Raw genomic sequence first — 25308 nt, forward strand, 5'->3', positions numbered from 1 at the left:
TGGTCATATATCAGAGTATCAGGTTAGAGATTCTGTTCTGTATGTGAATAACCGTCTAGTAGTGCCAGATGTTCCCGATTTGAGACGACAGATCATGTCAGAGGCACACGGTAGTCGGTTCAGCATTCATCCTGGTGGCAGGAAGATGTACAATGATTTGAAGACACAATTCTGGTGGAAGCAGATGAAGACAGACATTGCAGACTTTGTGTCTAAGTGCCTGAATTGCCAGCAGGTGAAGGCAGAAAGAAAGAAGCCTGGAGGTTTACTTCAGAGTTTGTCTATTCCTGAATGGAAATGGGATCACATTTCCATGGATTTTGTGACGAAGTTACCTCGATCTTCGCAGGGCTGTGACTCGATTTGGGTCATCATTGACAGACTGACCAAATCTGCCTGTTTCATACCGTACAAAATGACATACCGACATGATCAGATGGCAGAGTTGTATGTCAGAGAGGTCGTTAGATTGCATGGTGTGCCGAAGTAGATCGTATCAGATCGTGATCCACGATTCACTTCTCACTTTTGGCACAGTTTGCAGCAGGCTCTAGGTACGACTTTACACCTGAGCACTGCTTATCATCCTCAGACAGACGGACAGTCAGAGCGGACTATCCAGACTTTAGAGGACATGCTGAGAGCTATAGTACTAGACTTTGGTACTAGTTGGCAAGATTCACTGCCGTTGTGTGAGTTTTCATACAACAACACCTATCAGACTAGCATTGAGATGGCACTGTTCGAAGCTTTATACGGAAAGAAGTGCAGATCTCCGTTGTACTGGGTTGATATCTTTGAGGTACCAGAGTTGGGGCCTGATATGATTCGTGAGATGATCGAGAAAGTGAAGATCATTCAGAAGCGAATGAAGACAGCACAGGATAGGCAAGCGAAATACGCCAATATCAGACGTAGACCGTAGGTATTTGAGCAGGGAGACAGAGTATTTTTGAAGATTTCAACTTTCAGAGGCGTTGTCAGATTTGGCAAACGTGGAAAGTTGTCTCCTAGATACGTCGGTCCATATGAGATCCTTGAGAAGATTGGCGATCGAGCTTACAGACTTGCTCTTCCTCCTTCATTATCTGGTATTCATGATGTTTTTCATGTATCGATGTTGCGTAGATATGTGCCAGATGATTCTCATGTCATTCAGCCTGACGAAGCCGAGTTAGATCGGACTCTGAGCTATGTGGAAAGACCGATACAAATTCTCGATCGGAAGGAGAAACAGCTTAGAACCAAGACCATTTCACTTGTGAAGGTTCAGTGGAGTCGTCATGGCATTGAGGAGGCAACTTGGGAGACAGAGTCTGATATGAGACAGAAACATCCCGAGCTATTCATATGATGTGAGTCTTCCTTTCAGTTTTGATTATACTGTTTTGTATATACTTGCATGATTAATTGCTTACGAGTTCGAGGACGAACTCCTGTCTAAGAGGGGGAGAAATGTAAGGCTCGAGAATTATCAGTTGTCATTGATGATAGATTTGAAGAGGTGAGAATGCATGACATAAAAATGAGAATTTGTGAAGACAGGTCGAAGCCACACCGTACCTGCAGTGCTAGGAAATACCGCACCCGCGGTGCATAGACAGAAAGTTGGCAATTTATTCGAAGCATCACCGCACCCGCGGTAAGAACAAGACCGCACCCGCGGTCGACGAGTTCAGAAAATAAAAAGTGGGCCGAGGCTTGAGCGCACCCGCGGTGCATATGTAGCGCACCCGTGGTGCTGCATGCAAGAATGCCACCTTTGATTTTTATGATGACACTTGGCAGGGTATATATACATATTTGGTTCTGATTCATTGTCTTCATTCCAGCAGCTGAGAGCACCGAGAATTCCCCTTGTTTTCTTCAAGTTCTTTATCCTTTAGAAATTATAGTGTGCAAGATTTAGAGATCCGATTTTAATTCCGAGCCCGGATTTGTGATCCTTGCAACAAGAGCTAGCTAAGGAAGTAAGTTTTGTTATATTTCAGCATGTTTCGAAATATACATGTTGGGGAAATGTTGATACGATTATGATTATGTGTTCTTATGCTCATGGTGAGGATAGAATTTCTACCGAATCGATTTTCAGATACCGTATGACGTTGTTTCGATTTTCCAGCATAATTATTGAGTTGAGATGGAATAATTTCAGTACGATATTGTGTTTTGATGAGATTATGAATTGTTGATATTGAGCTTAGTGTTGTTGAGTTATCGGTATGGAAGAAGTACGTCGTTATGCCGTCGATTTTATACCGAGACTGATTATTGAATTGCACAAGATTGTTTGAGTTGTGTTTTGATATATATAGCACATTGATTATGCCATTTCAGATTTGTATTGGCTATTGTGAACACAAGACTCCGACTACGACACCGATTATTCGACAAGAAAGGTATAATTCATGTGGTCACGGGATTGCACAACTCGATTCAGATTTGATACGAGTTTCCCTAAATCACATACTAGATTGTTATTACATTTGATTATGTAATGTCTTGTTATTGATTTATATTCAAGTCCTGAGATAGGAGATATTGGCAGATCGGCCAAAACTAGACGTTTCGGTGTATCGACGCATAGTAGCAGATTTTCTCTATGTGTAGACCCTCGATACAGAGTTGACCGAAGTCTAGGAATAAGACGCACCGTCACCCCGAGTGGTTGAGTAGGTGACAGACCGTCTTATTCACACCGGGATCCCTAGAGTAGAAATGAATCGAGTCAAGAACTAGATGTTGAATACAGATTTGTATTCCTTTACATGTTTAGATTTTAATTCATGTTACTTGATATATGCTATGCTCTTGTATATGATTATTATACTGCATGCATTCATGTTTTATACTGGGATTTGTTCTCACCGGAGTTATCCGGCTGTTGTCGTGTCTGTATGTGTGCATGGCAACAGGTGGAGCAGGATCTGGGTCTCGAGCTAGATGAGAGATTGACGATAGCGTGGAGATCTCGGGCGTTGAAGATTTCTAGTTTTTTCCTATTAGACTTGTACTACTTATGTTTGTAGTTGGGATTTGAACACTAGTGTATGATTGTACTAAACAGACTTGTGTGTACATGATGTTGTTTAATTATTAGAAAGACATGTGATGCTTTGATTATACATTTGAATTAATGTTAAAAGCAAAATTTTGACCCACATTTTCGAGCAAAGATCCAATAAATCCCAAAAGAATTGAGTTAGAGCTCGGGTCCCCACATTTGATGTATGGGGGATAGATTTCATGGGACAGTTTCCCAGTTCGTTCACGAAAAAATATATCTTGGTTGCGGTTGATTATGTGTCTAAGTGGGTCGAGGCAGAAGCGTATGCCACTAATGATGCTCAAGTGCTCCTGAAATTTTTGAAGAAAAATATTTTTAACAGGTTTGGGACACCACGGGAAATCATTAGTGATGGTGGCACCCATTTTTGCAACAAACTCTTTGAAATTTTTTTGAGCAAATACGGTGTCACACACAAGATCTCTACCCCATATCACCCCCAAACGAGCGGTCAAGTGGAAGTGTCAAACCAAGAGATAAAGCGAATTTTGGATAAAGTTGTAGGTGTCAGTAGGAAAGATTGGTCGGTGAGGTTAGATGATGCTCTTTGGGCATATAGGACTGCTTTTAAAACACCTATAGGCAATACACCATATAGGTTGTTGTTTTATAAAGCATGCCATTTACCTGTAGAGTTAGAGCATCGAGCATACTGGGTCACAAAAGCATTGAACTTTAATTTTACTGATGCAGGTGAACAACGTCTGCTGCAACTGGATCAATTAGAGGAATTCCAGAACCTGGCATATGATCTTGCACTGTCATACAAGGAAAAGACGAAGAAGGCCCATGACAAGCGGATCATCGAGAGGGAATTCAAGGAAGGGGACAATGTTTTACTCTACATGTAAGGCTCGAAGATTTAGTTATCATAATCAAATGGATTCGTTGATAATTAAGATGATTGTAGATGTATTTCATTGGACTAGAAAAGAAAGGGAAATGTATAATAAAGATGTGAAAGGTGAAGAATAAATGTAAAGGGCCGAAGCTATGGCGCATATGCGCGAAGGAATGCGCGCATATGCATGAGAATTCCAGTAGCATTGGCGCATATGCGCGGAAAGAATGGCGCATATGCGCGACATGTACAGCAGCCTTGGAGCATATGCGCGAGAGTAGTGGCGCATATGCGCGGAGCGTCCAGAACCATTGGCGCATATGCGCGAGTTTAGTGGCGCATATGCGCGAGTGCTAAATCTGCCGAGACAGTAGGTTCAGCGCATATGCGCGAATAATGCCGCGCATATGCGCGAGACGTGTAATGCAAAGGATGAGCCATGTGTGTTAGGCATGCAAGATATATATATAATGTGGCACGAATTCTCCTCATTCAACAGAAGAATCGGCAGGTTGCTGAGGAGGAAAGCTTTCTTTCTTAAACACCTTTACATTGCGATTGTACAAGATTTAACTATCCAAACTTTGATCCGACTTCGGTTTTGAACTCCTCTCCGTATTAGCTGCAAGGTGACGTAAGTTTTCCTTGATTCCAGCATGTTTTGAAATATATGGATTGGGGAAATTATGAATTACACTAGATTATGTGTTCTTGTTAAGTTGAGGATTGTAGAATCGAAACCGGATTGAAAAACGGATGTCATATGCTATTGTAATAGAATTTTAGTTATATAACTTGAGTTATGTGCAGATTTGGGAGAGTATAATGTATTTATGAGATCGATTATTGATTCTTGAAATGGGATATTGGTCTATGTTGGTATATGTTGAGAATTGATTGACCGGTATCGAGAATTACGTCGTTATGCCGTCGAAATGTATTGATATCACGTAGTGACTTGGTTATGTGTTGATTTAGATTAGAAATTAATAGAGTGCGTATCCACATTTCCATTTCGGATTCGTATTGGAGACCGTGACAGCGATTCTACGACGAAAGGTATAGTACATGTTTTGTTTGGGGAATTACGACTCAAATGAGATCACATTTGAGTTTCCCAACCAAAATCACATACTTGTTTTATTGTTCATACCTTGATATGATTATGATTGTTATAGATTTGTTTATAGAATTTGTATGCAAATCTTGCTATGCTTTGGTTACAGATCGTGTAGCATTGCATTATGCTTGTTTACAGATTTTGTATTCATGCATTAAGATAGGGCAGTCTGGAGATCAGGCAGACTACTAGATGTTCGGCGATATCTCAGCTTAGGGGAAGATCACCGCCCCTATTGTAGACGCGGATACAGATCAGGCCGAAGTCTAGGAATAAGACGTACAGCACCTCGATTGGTAGGGTAGGTGACAGCCAGTGACGTCTTATTCACAACGGGATCCCTAGAGTTCTAGTCGAGTCGAGTCTAGACATGATTAGATTCACATTGTATGATTTTATATGAATGACATTCATATCAGCATGTTTCATGTTTGATTGTTTATATGCATGTTACATGTTTATACTGGGATTTGTTCTCACCGGTTTTCCGGCTGTTGTTATGTCTGTATGTGTACATAACAACAGGTGGGGCAGGATCTGGGTCGAGACAGAGATGATCGTGTTAGCGTGGTGATCTCGGGCGCAGCAGAGGACTAGTGGTTCTTTTGTTAGACTTGTACTACCGTTTGTTTATAGATGGTATTGAACACTAGTTGTAAGAACAAGACTTGTACTTCATGTTTATATTGTATGTTAAGCTAAGAATTATGTTTGTTTAGTTACATTTGATTTAATGTAAAAAGCAAAAATTTGACCTACGTTTTTAATAACAATCCATTTAATCCCAAGAAAAAGAATTAGAGCCCGGGTCCCCACACTACAACTCCCGGTTCTGACTGTTTCCTGGAAAATTGAAGTCACGATGGTCTGGACCATTCGTGATTTCTAAAGTATACCCGTCGGGAGCCGTGGAACTGCACGATGGGAAGGATGGGACATTCACGTTCAATGCCCAGCGACTGAAGCAATACATGGGTGGTATAATTGAGCCACAACTTGGAATCACCCGGTTCCAAGACAATTCAAACTGATACTGACCGACAGTCTAGCTCTCGACTGTAAATTGAGAACTACCTTTCTTTCCCTTGTCTTGCATTTAATTTTATTTTTCTTTCTTGTCAAGTCTTTTACTATTGTTTTGTTTTTATTTCAAAAAAAAAAGAAGAGAGGAAAAATTCCAGAGAGCTCCGCGCTAGAGCGGTACAAAAATACCGCTCGAGCGCCACGACTTATTTCAAACAACAAATTTCCAGAGAGCTCGGCGGTTGGGCAGTATTTTTTTACCGCTCGAGCGCGAACACTTGCCCCAAATTTTTTTTTTTTTCCCGAGAACTCGGCGCTCGAGCAGTATTTTTCTACAGCTCGAGCGCGCCTACGTTTAAAGACGCGAATTCCCCTTTCCCTTTTCATTCTGCGCAGACACCTCCCCCCCCAAATCCCTAAATCCACCTCACTCCCTTCTTCGATTTTCTTGTGTAGGACTTCAATCCCTACTCAAATCATCGGCAAGGTGAAACAATCTTCGTAGGGAAACAAGAATTTTCATCACTCCGGTCATCTTCTCCGATTCAAGGCACCATCTCCGCCAACAATCCCATGGATCCAAAGAAACAACGAGGTAACCCCGGTTCTTCTTCTTCCTCCTCGTTTGATAGAACACGCTTTGTGAATGCGGCGGCTAGGGATAGATAAGAACATGCCAAAATACATAGAAACCCCATTGCCGAAAGGGGATTTCGTCGTACCTTTGACGATAGATACATGCCAACTCTTGTGGACTTGGAAAGAAGAGGATGGGAAAAATTTAGCGAGCCACCTAAGGCGGCCGTGGTGTCTGTGGTTAGGGAATTCTACGCTAATGCCGGTGAACAAACTGATAGTAGGGCATTTGTTAGAGGAAAGCTTGTGCCGTTTGATTCTGCCACGATTAACTCCCTCTTAGAAACGGCTGAGGTTGATGACTTTAACTTCCAGGCATTAGTGGTTGATCCCAACTACACCTCGATTATCGTGACTCTATGTCATCCGGGTGCGATGTGGAAACCATTGGGCGGACCACCAAGCTGCTTTGACAAGAAATACTTGGAAGCTGAAGTTGCCCTGTGGTATTTGTTTGTGGTCCGAAGAATGATGCTAGTCTCGCATAAGACCGAGGTACAGGAACGAGCGGTGCTACTTTTTGCATTGACCCAAGGATACAACATAAATTTGGGCAAACTTATAGCTTCTCAGATCATGTTGAGTGCTCAAAACGACCACATTGGTCTTTTCTTTCCGACGATCATATCCGAATTGCGTGCACGGGCTGGGGTAAATTTCCGGGACGCAAAGAGTGGCTTCAACTGATGAAGCCAATTTGTCAGGAGGATGAACAACGAAAAAGGGAAAAACGACGGGTGGACTTCCCCACTCAGGCGGAGGAAGCCGGTGGATCCAGCGCTGCTGTCCCTCGCCGCCCACAGCCCTGCAGGCGCACTCAGAACGAGAAAATGGATGAGAGTCTGGCTTTCATGGCTCACCAGGAGAAGGTCAACAACAACGTGGCGACCCATCTTGCACATCTCGACTCCATGATGCGCATCATGCTAATCCACGGAGGCATAGACCCAGGGACTATACCACAATGTCCACCATTTATCCCCCCCTACCAGTTTCAGTACGACTATCTTCATCTGGGGGATGCGGCAGGAGTGCCACCGTCGGAGCACGACGACGAGGAGCCTTGATCAAGGGAGTTAACTATTTCCCCTTCCTTGCACTTTTATTTATTTACTGCTTGCTGTTTTCTTTCTTACCGTTGTTTCAGTCTATCTTGGTTTTTAGCTTTTGTGTTTATGAGTCTGCATTCGTGTTTGCATTTTTGTGTTTTGGGTCTTTTGTGCAATGGGGACATTGCACACTTCTAGTATGAGAGGGTGGTCGTTTTTCGTATTCGTATTTGTTGTCTTTCGTAATTTTCTTGCATGAGTGTCAGTTGATGGTGAAACAAGTAAATTGTTAGCCAATGATGATTATGAGATAAATGAATCGCATGTTGCTTAGTCGTATCACTCGTATGAATCCCCTGGTGAATTGTATGATATCATATGCACATAAAAATGGGTTTTGGTAGTGGTGTGAATGACAGTCAAGTTTAAAACATCTGTGGGAGAAACTGAAAGAGACATGATATGCGAGTTGCACTTGAATGAGTTTCGGTTGATAGGAGTGACCATCCGGTAGCATTAACTCGAGTAGATAATCAGAGCATACATAAAATCCTCTTTGTCCCAATCGTGCATAGAGCCTCAAAAGCCATCCCTAGGCCATCTAAAAGCAAACACCTTATATTCAGAACCTAGGGAGTACACATGAGAAAATTATGCACTCAAAAAAAAGTGTTTATTGTTGTGAATACAAAAAAGGGGATGTAAAGTGTGGGGGAGCAAGAAGGGATGAAATCCTATCCCGAGGCTAAAAAGAAGGAGATGTAAGGCGTTGAGGAATGTCAGAAAAAATTCTGACAAGTGCATAATGGAAATGATCAGTGTACTTCCCATTTTTTGAGCTGCTTGAAAACTCATGGATATTTACTCCCAAATTCATACAACCAGATAATTTTGCCGCTTTGTGTTTACTTGTTGGTCACAAATATAAATGGAACTCAGGATAGAGAAACTGGCGTTGAACTGTCGATTAGGTGACTCGCATGATTCACGAATAAAACTGTCTTAATTACAAGCTAGTGAAACCCATAGCACACACACACGACCACACTTCATGGTCATATCAAAAGGCTATAAGGTGCTTTGCAAGGGGTATTGATAAATTTTGTGATTTGACTAATTGGATGTGGTTCATAGACCCCTGAGGCAGGAAATGTCAGTTTGCTACTTCGCCATCAGTTCATTATTTTAATACTTTCGTTTTGTGTTTGTTTCGTGTTTTGATTGTGGTCTGTAACCTATTTTGCTTGATGGCAAGCAAAATGTTAGTATGAGGGGGTCGATATGTGTGGTTTTTACGTGTTTTATTGCATTAGTTTGTGTGTGTTTCCATTGGGCATACGTACATTTCGTTTACATTGTGTTCGTTTTAAGAGTAAGCATATGAATTTGATCATTTCTCACTCGGGCGTGACGAATTTGCCGGAAAAATGGCCGGCAAACTAAAACCAGAACCAAGCGCCAAGTTAAGAAGATAATGTGCAGAAGAGGCGGCGCTCGGGCGGTGAAATGTACCGCCCGAGCGCGAGAGGTGAAAGGCCAAGGAGAAGTCCAGAGAGGTCGGCGCTCGAGCGGTTGTTTTCTATCGCTCGGGCGTGAGCAGGGATCCAAGAAGAGAAAAGTTACATAAGATGTGGTGCTCGAGCGGTAATTCTCTACCGCCCGAGCGCGAGAGGCCGCATCCTCCAAGCAGAATTACCGAAGATGTGGCGCTCGAGCGGTAATATTCTACCGCCCGAGCGCCGTTTAATTTTGGAAAGGTTTGTGGACGATTCCTTTCCTTATTTTCGGAAGATGGATGATATGGTAGGGGTTGGAGGCACGATTTTACATCCTTCAGACTTGATTGAGAGCCGCGAAAAGCCTTGGAGAGCACTTTGCGCCTGAAGTTGAAGATTTGAAGATTTCGGTTGTCGTCTTTGCGATTTTCGTCACGCCTAGTATTTCGTATCTAGTTTCTCTTCTTTAAAATTTTTTTTGTTTAGTTTTAACATGAATTCGAGTAGCTAAACTTTATTAATTGTTGGGATTTAAGGGGATCCTACACCGAACGTTGATTTGAATTAATTTATATTTCGATTGTTGCATTATTCTTGATTATACTACTGTTTTATTGTGTTGTTAGAGCGTAGCTAACTTTAACAACGTCTACATATTGCGAGTGAGTTCGAGAGAATAACTTGTGATAGGAACGAGTAGTATAATCCGTTGATCTACAATTTGCATAGATATATGAAATGGGATACGCACCGATATTCATAGTCCTTAGGGTCGAAAACTAGGGGATTTCATAGATCGAAATGCTATTCACTCTTGATAAATAATTAAAGACATTTAATTACTTCATTGAGTAGAATTAGTTTGGAATAGCTTGAAAGAGTGTGTTCAATTGAATAGGAAATCCTGTCGGAAGCATATGTTCATTATCGAATAAATTAATTAATTAACGAGTGGTAGGTGAACCGATATTCCCAACAAATTCATTTCTTATTGAATTTTACTCAACCATTTTAGACATTATATTTCATTACTTTATTTTGAATAATTTTTGTTTGCATGTTGATTTGATTTTAGTAGTAATAAAACACCCAATCACTTTTCGTTGCTAAAGATCTAATAACTAGAAATAATAATTTTTAAATACAGTCTTCAGTGGAACGATACTCGTACTCCCGTACATTATTCTATTACTTGACATCGTGCATTTGCGATTAATTTTTGAGCATATAAAACTATATTTTTATTGAGCATTCCACAGTGCAAGTTTTGCTCGATCACATATGGTTTGCAAACTTCAAAGATTTATTTATGGTCTAAAGCAGGCATCTAGAAGTTGGAACCTCAGATTTCATGGTACAATCAAAGAGTTTTAATTTACTAAAAATCCTGAGGAACCCTGTGTGTATAAGAAGGTCAGTGGGAGTGTTATGACATTCCTGGTACTTTATGTTGATGACATGCTACTCATTGAGAATGATGTAGGGATGTTGCAATCAAATTATAGTTAGCGAGTAAGTTCTCGATGCAGTACATGGGTGAAACATATTTTGTATTAGGGATGCAGATCTATAGAGATAGATCAAAAATATTGCTTGGTCTCACCCATTCACATACATTGATATCATTGTTAAACGGTTCTCGATGGATAAGTCCAAAAGAGGACATCTACCAATGTGTCATGGCGTGTCTCTATCCAAGTCTATGTCTCCCAAGACTGATGCTGAGATAGCAGCGATGACAAGCATTCCTTATGCATCTTCAATTGGTAGTATCATGTATGAGATGATATCTACACGTTCTGACGTGGCTTTTGCACTAAGTGCAGTGAGTAGTTATCATTCAAACCCTGGTCTTCCACACTGAAAAGCTGTGAAAGACATCCTCAAGTATTTGAGAAGGACCAATAAGTTGTTCTTGGTCTATGGGAGTGGAGAACTGAAATTGGAAGGCTATACCGACTCTTGCTTCCAAAGCGATATCGATGACTCAAAGTCAACCGTTGGGTTCGTATTCATGCTCAATGATGATGCTGTATTTTGGAAGAGTTCCAAGAAAGATAGTACTGTGGATTCTACCACTGAGGTCGAATACATTGCTGCATCAGCTGCAGTAAAGGAGGTTGTTTGGTTAAGGAATTTTATCCAAGAGTTGGGCGTCATTCCTAATGGAGTTGCTCCAATCCCTGTGTTTTGTGACAACACGAGAGCCATTGCTCAGGCGAAAGAGCCAATGTCTTGTCAGAAACCCAAACATGTATTGAGAAAGTACCACATCATCCAAGAGATTGTTGAAAAAAGAGAATTGTCGATTGACAAAGTCGGCTCCGCAGATAATGTTGTGGATCCACTAACTAAGCCTATACCTAGACCATTATTCGAGAAGCATCGCGAATCGTTGGGTTTGAAGCATATGGTTAGTTGGCTCTAGTGCAAGTGGAAGATGGTTAGAGTAGGTGCTCGTCGAGCCAAGTGTTGGCCGAATGTTCACATTGAAACTCAATGTATAAACAATCTTTATTTTAATAAAATTTGATATTGGTATACCCATGTTAGTTGTATAAATAAATTCCTTGAATATAAAAATAGCAGAAAGAATATGAGATGCTCATATGATGAGTATCATGAAAATCATATTTGGAAAACTGTATATTCTAAACATTTCCTGGTCGATTCAGCCTCCACTAAGAAGGATAAAGGTCACTTGAGTTTGAGACTAGTATCTGCGATGTGATTACCATGTTTCATTGGTATGTGACATTGTGATGTCCGAGCATGCAGATAGGTGCTCCTTGTAGAGTCCACTGAACAACCCTCCATAAAGGACTTTCCAAGTAGTTCTTACTTATCGAGTGGAAACGTCCTAGTTTATGGCTGTAACCCGGGACAACATTGAGACTCTATATGCTAGTGTTGCACTTTGACTTGTTTACCGACTCATATAGGGTCATCAGGTGGCAACGTTGAGTGTTTTGTCGAAACATATAGGAGTCGATGCATTGTAGTCGGGGATTCACCGCTTACCTTCGGTTATGGATATCCTATGTGTTCTCATGTGTATGTATTTGAAATCTCTGATCAGAGTGTTGGTGGTAAATAAGAAAGGGGTTTTTTAGATTACACCATCGATGCAAGTACGACATGACACATAGTATCGATTCTTTGACAGCTCTCGATATATCAATTGTTGTCGAATAGGTCGGAATATATGAGATAAAAGGACTGTACTGTACGCTAACCATATTAGAATAATTCTTGAAGGCACTATCATTTGATACCTAAGGAATCATGTAAATGATAATGGTAGGCGTTTAACATGATTGGTTGGGTATTATCAAACTTGAGTTCTGACGTTCTTATTGTCAAGGAGTTAATAAATAAGATTGGAGCAATTGGTTTATGCTCATATAAGGACATGCTTAGTCCTGAATCACATTGAGATGTGAACCAACTGCTAGTTGTATCAATGAACCATTGAGGCCACACAAGTACTAGCTTTCTAGATCCCGTTGAGAAGGAAGTTAGTTCATTGTGTTGAACGGCTTATAAAGGTGTTTATAAGCACAAGAAAAATTAGAAGTATGACTTCTATAAGAGGAATGTAACTTTAAATTTGTGGAATTATTCCTAAATTAAAAGTTAGCCAAATAAATATTGTATTTGGAAATTGTGATTTTCATAAACATTGTTATGGACTAAATTAAATTATTGAATTAATTAAACACTAGTGGACCTAGTAGAGTCCAAATAATTAAATTAATTCAAGTGTTGAATTATTTAAATTACATTGGGTCTTGTAGAGCCCAAATGGAAATAATTATTCAACTAGTGGGTTTGAATAAATTCAAGTAAGATTTTATTTATCTCAAATGTGTTTGAGATATTAAAAAATTAGTCAATGGGCTTTGTACATGTTATAAACCCAAATAACATGCTAAGCAGGTGAAAGGTTGAAAATCAACTTTTTGAGTTAAAGGAAAGCATGCCTTTGGAATATACTTTAACTTTTTCAAGAACCAAGAAAAAACTTCATCTCTCATTTTTATCTCCCCTTGGACAAAATTTCCTCCATTTTTCTTTAAAATTTTGTGAAACGTCTGCTTATTCATTTTGCTTAAAAAGTACTAGAATTTTTTTTTAAACCTCCCTAGCATCGGCCGAACCACTAAAAATTACATAAAATATTTTGGACATCATTTTAAAATAAAACAAACAACTTTATAATTGAGAAATACAGCCCATACTATAATCTCTCAAAGACCTCTCAATACATGAATAAAAAGATGTAAAATATTTTTAACGTAACTTGAAATCATAAATCATAACTAATGCAGAAAACTAGCGTCGGTCCTCGGGTTATGTACACCTTCAGTCCAGAAAAGTCAACCATCAAGACCTCCATTATCATAATTATTAGAATCACCTGCATCAATCACACCTAGTGAGTCTAAAGACTCAACACGTCATATTCTTGATCACGAGTAATACGTATAAAACCACAAGCAACAGTGAAAAATACTTGTGCTTAAAATATCGTTTTCATGAAGATGTATAAAATTTGACCAAATCCATTTTCATAAACATTTTCATGATGCGTAAACTTTAAATAAAAACATTTTCATAATGATGGATCACTTTAAAAATAAACATGTCCATAAAATTTTCGTAAACATTTTCATATCAACATATTCATATTCATATAAACATATTCATATTCGTATTCATATTTATATTCATGTTTTTTGAATTCAGATCGTGATTGTGACTCGTATTTTAAACGTATTGGGCAATGGATCCATCTACATGTCACCACAGTACTGGGCGGTGGGGGACACCAGCAATACTCTCACCGGTCAACTGGGCCCTGGCCTTACGTATTAACATATCCTCATAAGGAAATGCGATCGTCGGGGCTCCCTCGGGGGATTTATCCCATAGACGGGATCCCGCGGGGGCCTTTTCCCATAAATGGGTCCCCTCTGGGGCGTTCTCCCGTAAATGGGCTCCCTCTGGGGCCTTCTCTCTTCACGACATCCCCATTCGTATTATCATATCATCATATTCGTATTCGTATTCGTATAAAAGAAAACACGATCGTCGGGCTCTCACTAGGACCGTAACCCTCACGATATTTCCAACATATTTAGTCACAATCTCTTCATGTCCTTCAACATTTCGTATTTCCATCACTTAATAAAAACATGCATATAATATCGTTTTTCTTTTAAATCAAGCATGCAACATGTCTTTTAAATGTCAAGATTAAATCATAAAAATCCATAAACATTTAAAAATCATAATTTAACATATTGAAATCATAAACATCCATAAACATTTTAACATATTAAAAATCCATAAACATTTAAAATAAACGTTTCAACAAATGTCAGGATTAAATCATAAAAATCCATAAACATTAAAAAATCATAATTTAACATATTGAATCATAAACATCCATAAACATTTTAACATATTAAAAATCCATAAACATTTAAAATAAACGTTTCAACATCTTAAAAATTCATAAACATTTAAAATTGACATATTAAACATATAAAAATTCATAAACATCCATAATCATTGAAAATAATCATATTAGCATATAGAACAACATTCAGGACACCGACATGACGTTTACTAATTTCTAGGTGTAAAAAGACTGTTTTACCCCTGGACGTAAAATTTCTCGTTTTTAATTTTTTCTTAATTTCATTGACTCTAACATGTCCCAAATAATTATTTAAGCTTACATTAATTTTATCATATTTTTATTTAGCTTAAGTCGAGAACTTTTGAAAGTTAATCTTTAAATATAACATATTAACACATTTTAATCCCGAATTAAACCAAACCTTAATATAAAATTCTCAAATTAAAAACTTAGACTTATAATAATTATTTAAGCTTAAACCTAATTTTCCATACTTTTATAAAGCTTAAAACTAGGTGTTTCAGTTAACTCGTTAATTAGCGTTTCGTTAGGCGATCAAATCCCGGTTAAATCCAAAACTCGTTATTTTGATCCCAAATTTTAAACATAACATTTTTAATATTTAATCTACCCTACCAAGTTATGAGCCACACTCGTGGACCCATGGATTCAATTTTTCTTCTTTAATTTTCTTTTTTGACCCTTCGACGAACACACTGAGCCATCTCCCAATTTACTCGAGCCGCACCCGAGCCACCTCGAGCCAAAACCTAGCAAACCCACCTAGGGACCCTCCTGACCAAGCCCAGCCCATAAAACCAGCCTGGCCCGACCAAAACACTTCTGAAACTTTCCCCGATTCTGCCCGTGTGTGTGTGTGACCTCTAAGCACCTAAGGACTCCTAGCCAACCTAGGACGCTTCCAACCAAGCCCCCATTGAGCCAAACTCAACTAACCAACCCTGGACCACGCCCATACCTAACCCAGACCAGACAAATCCAAAAACTCGGGCAACGAACCCTCTGCAACAAAAATAGAAGTTGCGCGCGTTGCCCCTGCCCTCTCACGGTTTCCACCTTTGGCTCGAGCCACAACGACCCAAGCCGCTCCAGGCCCTGCCCCAACCCTGGACCATCTCCTGGCATATCCTGCCAAACCTTTGTGACAATGTGCAATGGGCCCAGTGACGATTCCATCACTATCTAGCACCTCTGTCGCGAGATCAATTGTCTACGACTAGGCGCATCCGCCTATGACTCAATAAATAAATTAATAGACCAAAGATATCAATCTCATTCCATTGCAAATATCAATGCAATAAAGTAAAGCATGTGATTTTGGAAAACTCAAGTCGAATCTAACTCGAGTTGTGCAATCCCGCATCAACATCAATTTATACCTTTCTTTTCGTAGTACAAAATCTTGGCAACTCTATCTATCTGCTATCGTTTCTGAAGCTGTTAATATCAAATCTGAAATGACATTCCCAATAGGCACAATATCAATATATAATCTCATTCAAGACCTGTCCTGATCAATACTCAAATCAAGACATAATCTGATCAACGTCAATTATACAACAATACAATCTCAATCAATAGCGAACCTGATTAATATCAATCTACTGATGTTTCGACAACATAATAATACAATCTCAATAACCCCGTCAGTCTCAACATAACGAATATAATAACACGGCTCATAATCAATATCAGTACAACTCATAATCTCAACAATAACAGATCATAATCTCAAATATATACAATCTCGATCGTATCAGTTCTGAAAATCATAACAATTGCATAAAAAGTCTGTTCTTTGATCTGACTTCAATTATACAATGTCTAATATACCCAGAACACCATATATCAATCGTATTTGATTCTGGCAGTATCATAATTTCAAATCATATAAAAAACGTAAGAAACTTACGTTCAGTTGAAGCTCTTGTCGCTAAAAATTCAGTACTGAAATCGGATTGAAAATCAGACGAGCGAATTCTGAACAAATCAATTTCTAAACTCTAAGGAAGCTAAGAGGATTTTGGCTCGTTCCTTTCTTCCTTCTTGCTGAATTCTGAAGAAAACGATTTTATATATATATATATATATATATATATATATATATATATATATATATATATATATATATATATATATATATATATATATATATATATCCTTGCATGAAAGAGACCATGTGGCTCAATGTGCATAATGCACGTCTCGCGCATATGAGCGACCAACATCGGCGCATATACGCGAGACCTACGGGTCTCAGCGCTTGTGTCTCGGCAGCTCGCACACCATCGCCGCGCATATGCGCGAGACCTACTGTCTCGGCATACCACCACTCGCGCATATGCGCAACCACCCCAGCTCGGCGCATATGCGCGAGGAATTCTTCACAAATCTCTGCCAACCTCGCGCATGTACGCGTCTTTAGGTCACGCATGTGCGCCCAACTCTCTGGATTCAGCACTCACCTTATGCACATCTCGCACATATGCGCGAGGTCTTCTGATACTGTGCGCGACTCCTTGTCTCGCATATGCGCGAGGTGTTCTGTCCTCGCACATTGCTTCGCGTCTTCGTATGTCTTTCCTGTCTATTTCTGGTCCGATCCATTCCACCTATAATCACACAATTATCACCAAATCATTTCGGATCACGGTAATCAAAATCTCGGGCCTTACATTTCTCCCCCCATAAGATACGATTTTGTCCCCGAAATCACAGGCAATCAATTCCGAAATCACAGGCAATCAAGTCAGATATCAAATCAGATACCAAAGGAGGTATATACAGAAGCTAAAAGAAAACTCACCTCAATGAAACAATTCTCAATCGCTGTCTCGTTTCGGTTTCTATCTTTCAAGTAGCTTCTTCGATATTCTAATAACTCTATTAAACTTTCAATAGCAGAATAGTCTTCATTATGAATTATCTTTGTTTTACTGATTCTGATTCCAATCTGGAATAATAGTTCACGAAGTATAATGTCGTAATGCAACTCGAAGTGGCTCTGATCGAATCAATCTCAAAATACTGGCTATACAATATCCGTATATACCAATCAATATCCCATAACAAATCAACATCTTCATCTGCCATCAAATTTGTTTAGGCTAAATCAATTCAATATTCAATCTACTATATCAAATACCATCGGTCGTCATCTGACGTTGGCATATTCAATCTGTCTATTCAGATCTGTCTTCATTCTTTTCTGAATCAGCTTCACTTCTTCAGTCATATCTCTGATCATATCAGGTCCAATCTCAGGAACCTTAGAGATATTATCTCAAGTACAAAATGGAATCTGCCCTTCTCATCGTACAATTCCTTGAATGGAGTTATCTCGATACTCATCTGATAGCTGTTGTGGTATGAAACTCTCAAAGTGGCAAAAATTCTTGCCCACTATTGCTAAATCAAGCACTATAGCTCAAACTATATCTTCCAGTATCTGGATAGTCCGCTTTGACTATCCATCAGTCTGTGGATAATATATGGAAGAACCTGCTATACACTCTGCCAAACGTGTAAGGCTAACCAAAATCATCGTCTGATATAATCAATTCTCGGGACTCTGTGTAATCTGATCACTTTTCTAACAGAACTCTCAGTAATCTAGTCATATCTGTACGTCTACATGTACGAAATAAAACTTTCAGACTTGATCAGTATGTCATTCTTAACTCAAATTGATACTCAATCTCTGGAGTATTGCAGTAGCTTCATCATGATATCCTGGAAATATGATCTTATTTCCATTCAGGAATCGATAAGCTATATAACCAATCTCCTGGTTTCATTCTTTCTGCCTTCATCTGACGGCAATTCATACATTTCAGTACAAACTCTGCCACATCTGATCTCATCTGTTTCTATCAAAACTATCTTTTCAAATCATTGTACATTTTCGGCCATCAGGATGAACGCTGAATCGACTACTATGTGCTTCTGAAAACATCTGTCTTTTCAAATCTGAAATATTTGGCACACTAAATGAGTTATTCATATATGATACAGTATCACATACCTGATATTCTGATCAATACCTTGGTCTGACTATCGATAATCAAGTTCTGCTCATTCTGATCAACTTTCTGAACTGTTTTAACTCTCAAAATCAGCTCTAATTTGGCTTGGACGGTATCGAGTCTCAACTGTATACAATCTGTATCAAATACTGCTCCAGAAAATAATCATTCTCAAGCAATTCAAAACAACAATCATATACAGTAGCCTGCTAAACTCATGCAACTACAAATTTCTGACACTGATGTCGATCTCAGCCAACTAATCACGGCTTCACTGTGCTAGGATCAACAGATATATCATCTTCAGATATAACAAGCTCTGAATACAATCTGTCTCAGTCAAGATGCACATTTCAACAGTTTCTGTATACAATTTTCCGATTCTCAAAATATTTAATACAATACTCAGATATTTAACAAAATCAGTCATATTCTTCGAATATACCAGAATATCATAGATCAACTAATCAGAGAATCATCAAAATATTCTGAACACAGAGTTTATCAATTCACAACCATAGCTGATACATCCCAAAGAGAAACACTTAATCAGATGTAACTCTCGGCTAGTAAATCTTCTATCTGATTTTTCAAATCCTTCAATTCAATTGGTATCATTCGGTACGGTGTTTTAAAATAAAACAATACCTGGTATCAATTCAAGGCTGAAATCAATCTCCCTGGCTGGAATCAAACTCGGAGTCTCATCTAGCGAAAACACCAGTAACTCTCATGTCATTGGCAGATCAACCAATGATGGACTCCACTTCAGTAAGTCAACTGAATACATAAGGAGTCCCTCTGCTCCTTTCTGTAATGATCGAGTCATAGATTGTACGGATATCAAAGGAATTCTCAATCTAGAATCCTTACCGTACAATATTCATTTTTCGGCCTTTTCAGGTCCGACTCTCACCATCTTCTGGAAATAATCTACGGTAGCTCTGTACTTGGTCAGCATATCAATATCAGTAATGCAGTCATACTCAGACAACACAAATACAATACAAGATAACTCAGTCTCATTCTCATCTCACTGTAGTATACGATGGTTTATAAAATTCACTGATATCAAACCGCTCCCAAAAACTGAAGAGATAAAATACTACAGTAGACACTGACTCAACAGATAAAGCATACATCAATGCAATTCATTCAGAAATCATACATAGGATGTACGAGAATCTCTCAATACATACACGGAATAATCATAAAAGAACAGTTACCTGTCACTATATCATCAAGTGCATCCTGGGTCTGTTCTTCGGTCACTGTCACCACTTTGCCTTCCTTTTGGCCCTAGTTGTGTCTGAGTAGGGGGTGATTGGAAAGAGTGAACAACAGATGATGGTCTATCAGTCTGAGTCACTGATCCAGATGATTCTGCTCCCTGGAATCTTCGGGAATTTCTCTGTGGACATACTCTCGCAAAATGTCATGATCGTTTGCAAATACGGCAACTACCAATTACTCCTTGGCATTGCTCAGTGGGATGTCTCCCTCCGCAAGTGCTACAATAGACCCCGGTGTAACTCTGACTAGAACCACTGGAACTAGACGAACCACTTCCTAACTTCTTGAACTGTTTCTTTTGAGCTTTCAAATAGTCTTTCTTTCCACCACTGCTACTACCAGTCTCAGGTCCGAGAGGTGGTTGTTGTGGTCTTGATGCTGGAGGCACAAACGAAGCTCCTTTCTGTCTCATCAGACTGGCTTCGGCTCTCTTGGCTCTACTCAGAGCATCAACAAAATTATAGGGCCGACCTGTGTTTACCAATGTCAATATCTCAGGATTCAATCCCTTAACAAACTGATCAGTCACAGCTTCATCATTCTCATCCACGTGAGGAGCAAAACATAGAAAGGTAGAAAATTGAGCAACATATTCTTCAATGTTTAGCTGACCCTGTTTCAAAATTTAAAATTCTGCCCTCTTATCTTCTCGGTACGAAACTGGAAAAACCTTCGATAAAATTCCACTTTGAAGATTTCCCACGTAATCACCGTACCATGCTATTCTAAGGCTTCTTTGGTTGCAATCCACCATCTCTTTGCGATCTCCTGTAACTGATGCCCAATCAGTTTAACTATACATTCATCCGAGTACTCAAGTGAATCAAACAATATCTCTATATCATCTATCCAATTCTCACACTCAACAGTCGTCTCAGTACCCTTCAGAATCAGCAGTGTCAATGACTGAAACCTCTTTAACTGTATTTCCATCGGAGTTTCTGACACATCCACCCTATCAATCAAGATGTTTCCATGCTCTGGGATTCTTAGAGGAGATAGATCTGATCATCAAAGGGTTAGTAACCAGATTCAACAAACATGTTTCAGTCCTCTTCTGATCATCTTATTGCTGATCAGGAATCGGTTCTGATTCACTTTAAATAATACATATTACCAAATCAAATCCAGATAATCAGGTAAACATGTATTAAAGCAGTAAATCATGCTAGCAAGGAAAGAAAACTCAATCTACCCCGCTCACTAGCTTCTATCTCAATCTAAAGGATCTATCGCTCTGATACCACCTGCTGTAGGGACCCGGACGCTAATTCATGTCTTAATTATTATTAATGTCAAATATAACAATTAAAAAAAAAGTGGGACTAATTTTTTTTTTCTTTTTGAAATATAAATGCAGAAATGTAATAGTAATCTATCTGATATACATGTCAATATCAAAGTACAAATCATGTATAACATGTTTCTATCTCAACTAGGTTCAACGACTATACATCTAGTGCTTCATCTTATTCTGGTTCTGGGCCCGGATCTCCACGCTAACTATAATCTCTCATCCTCTTCCTGATCCTGATCATGTCCACCTGTTGTCATGCACACATACATACAAGACAACAGCCAGATAACTCCGGTGAGAATTACATTCCCAGTATAAATCATGTATACATGCATTTCATATAAACAGATATAACAGCATAAACAGATATTCATAACATGTGTCAAAATCAGAAACATGAATCAATACAAACTTTGAATCACACTCTGTGACTCTTAGACTCTGACTCAACTCATCCTAATCTAGGGATCTTGATCTAAATAAGAACATACACCCACCTACACTCCCGATCGAGGTGGTGGTACGTTCTTATTCACGGACTTTGGCCCTTTCCGTATCGAATCTCAGCGATAGGAGCTGCTCTACTCCCCAACATGTCGATACGACCAAACTTCCAGCGTCTTGGCGAATCAGCCATAGACTAGGCACATCCACCCTGGCATAACTGCCAATCATCTAGGCATATCAGCCCTAGCATATCCTGCCAAACCTCTGTGACAATATGCAATGGGCCCAGTGACGATTCCATCACTATCTAGCACCTCTGTCACGAGATCAATCGTCTACAACTAGACGCATCCGCCTATGACTCAATACATAAATCAATAAACCAAAGATATCAATCTCATTACATTGCAAATATCAATACAATAAGGTAAAGTATGTGATTTTGGGAAACTCAAGTCGAATCTAACTCGAGTTGTGCAATCCCGCATCAACATCAATTTATACCTTTCTTTTCGTAGTACAAAATCTTGGCAACTCTGATCTATCTGCTATCGTTTCTGAAGCTGTTAATATCAAATCTCAAATGACATTCCCAATAGGCAGAATATCAATATATAATCTCATTCAAGACATGTTCTGATCAATAATAAAATCAAGACATAATCTGATCAACGTCAATTATACAACAATACAATCTCAATCAATAGCGAATCTGATTAATATCAATCTACTGATGTTTCGACAGCATAATAATACAATCTCAATAACCCGTCAGTCTCAACATCACATATATAATAACACGGCTCATAATCAATATCAGTACAACTCATAATCTCAACAATAACAGATCATAATCTCAAATCTGTACAATCTCGATCATATCAGTTCTGAAAATCATAACAATTGCATAAACAGTCTGTTCTTCGATCTGACTTCAATTATACAATGTCTAATATATCCAGAACACCATATATCAATCGTATCTGATTCTGGCAGTATCATAATTTCAAATCATATCAAAAACGTAAGAAACATACGTTCAGTTGATGCTCTTGTCGATAAAAACTCAGTACTGAAATCGGATTGAAAATCAGACAGGCGAATTCTGAACAAATCAATTTCTAAACTCTGAGGAACCTTGCATGAAAGAGACCATGTGGCTCAATGTGCATACCGCACGTCTCGTGCATATGCGCGACCAACATCGGCGCATATGCGCGAGACCTACGGGTCTCAGCGCTTGTGTCTCGGCAGCTCGCGCATATTCGTGCACCATCGCCGCGCATATGCGCGAGGAATTCTTCACAAATCTCTGCCACCCTCGCGCAATTCCGCGTCTTTAGGTCACGCATGTGCACCCAACTCTCTGGAATCAGCACTCACCTTATGCACATCTCACGCATATGCGCGCACACTTCTCGCGCATATGCGCGAGGTCTTCTGCCACTGTGCGTGACTCTTTGTCGCGCATATGCGCGAGGTGTTCTGTCCTCGCACATTGCTTCGCGTCTTCGTACGTCTTTCTTGTCTATTCATTGTCGCGCATAAGCGCGAGGTGTTATGTCCTCGCACATTGCTTCGCGTCTTCGTACGTCTTTCCTCTCTATTTCTGGTCCAATCCATTCCTCCTATAATCACATAAATTATCACCAAATCATTTCAGATCACGGTAATCAAAATCTCGGGCCTTAAAAATGATGAGTTTGAGGAGACGAGAGGCAGGGAATAGTGAGCTAGCTCAGACTGTGCGGTGGACTAACCTGAGGACCGCTTAGTTTTCAAGGATTTTTATGCATGTTATTTCATTTACTCTTATTTTTACGGAAATCATTTCATGTTGCTTAAAACAAGTACTTTTGCAAGTTGGTTACATTCCAAATATAAACATTTATTTGTATTGCATTTTGAAAGATGATTACTTATTTAAGAAAATTTTTATTTTTCCGCAAATTTTATTATCTTTAAAAGTACGGTACGTTACAAATTGGTAGCAACACTAGTATAATTTACTTGATTTACTTCGCATATTCAATGAATTCATAGGTAGATAATTGTCGAAGTAGACACACGTGAAGTAATAGAGTATCATTTTACTTCGTATTATAACTGAAGTTGTATCCAAGAAATTAACGAAGTCTTTGGCCGGTTCAATGAGGGAAAACCGATCTGGAATTAGACTGATGTCGAAGTTAAACAACATCTATTACTTCATCGATTTCATAAAGTGCAGAAGTAATAGCTTATATATAACTTCATAGTATACATTGATTGACGAAGTAAATGTTTGTTATAACTTCACAGGTTTTGTATATTAGTGAAGTAATTGATGCGAACGACTTCGTTGTTATTGAACTATAATGAGGTAAATATATTCTATAACTTCGCCATAATTTTTCTTTCTTGAAGTATTTGGTATTTTGTTATTTCACAATTTACATTTATTGACGAAGTAGTCGATTTGAAATATTTCATTTTTTTGTATTATACTGAAGTAATCAATAAAGAACGACTTCACAATTACTGAGTTGTGAAATGCTTAACAATTTAATTAATATACAATAATACCAGTATACATACATATATATATATATATATATATATATATATATATATATATATATACATACACATATATAACTTAAAATACATTCGTTTGATTTATAAATTATCCGTCTACAAATGATGAAAATCCACGAATCCACAAGTATATCTACCAATCCACAAGTATATATCCACAAATCCACTAGTATAACCCAAAAATATATCCACAAGCATATCCACAAAACCAAAAGTGTATAACTACAAGTATATCCTAAAATGCACAATGACAAACCAAATATTTATCCCAATGCACACGATTCATTTAAGCACCTACACAAGAGTAGACGAATTCGCTCCATTCACTTCTGACTTCATCATATTGAGATTGCTTGTAATATTGGTTATTGATTGATCCTGCAAACTGAAATGTAAAAGTACAAGATGCATTAGATTAATAAGATCATTCATCCAAAAAAATTTGACAATATCCACAAACCCACAAGAATTTATTGTTTCTTCTCCGGTCGAGATTGTATATAGAAAAAATCTTCGGGTTTGAATTTAAGCTATTTATAGTTGATAAGATTTGAAGTAAAATATAAGGACAATAAAAACAAACTTTAAGTGTACAAATGAAAAAAATTTAAAACAGTGGGGAATTAAATGTTCTGCATATGGTTATGCTATATCTAGAGGACAATGTTGTTTCATGTGAACATTCTTACAAGGAGAAGTCAAAAGGTGAGAGAGGGGACGGCTACAGCTAAAACATTTAAATTTAAAAAACAAAAGTTAATATCGAAAGTGACAAATTCTGTAAACTTATTTTTGCTCACTTTTCTGAAATATGAAACAATTCCTTAACCCCAATCAACAGTATTTATGTATTGTTCATCTTAAAACATCCCACTTTTAAATATTCAAAACATGAAAATTGTAGACTCTTCTTCATAATATAGTTTGGATAAAAATATATATATACGTAAATATAAAATTTTGACTTCTCGACACTAGTGAGGGGTGC

The 25308-nt window shown here is 38.5% G+C and overlaps 1 long non-coding RNA gene across 1 annotated transcript; it reads right to left on the minus strand.

Annotated features, from left to right (window-relative positions):
* Nucleotides 1-24428: 24428 nt before the first annotated feature.
* LOC140824660 (uncharacterized) lies at nt 24429-24897 on the minus strand. The gene is made up of 2 exons (XR_012116429.1): nt 24785-24897; nt 24429-24705 (listed from the first exon to the last, which is right to left on the minus strand). It is a non-coding gene; the product is annotated as an uncharacterized lncRNA (long non-coding RNA).
* Between the last annotated feature and the right edge of the window lie 411 nt (nt 24898-25308).

Source organism: Primulina eburnea, chromosome 2, assembly GCF_022965805.1.
Source record: "Primulina eburnea isolate SZY01 chromosome 2, ASM2296580v1, whole genome shotgun sequence".
Taxonomy (NCBI): domain Eukaryota; kingdom Viridiplantae; phylum Streptophyta; class Magnoliopsida; order Lamiales; family Gesneriaceae; genus Primulina; species Primulina eburnea.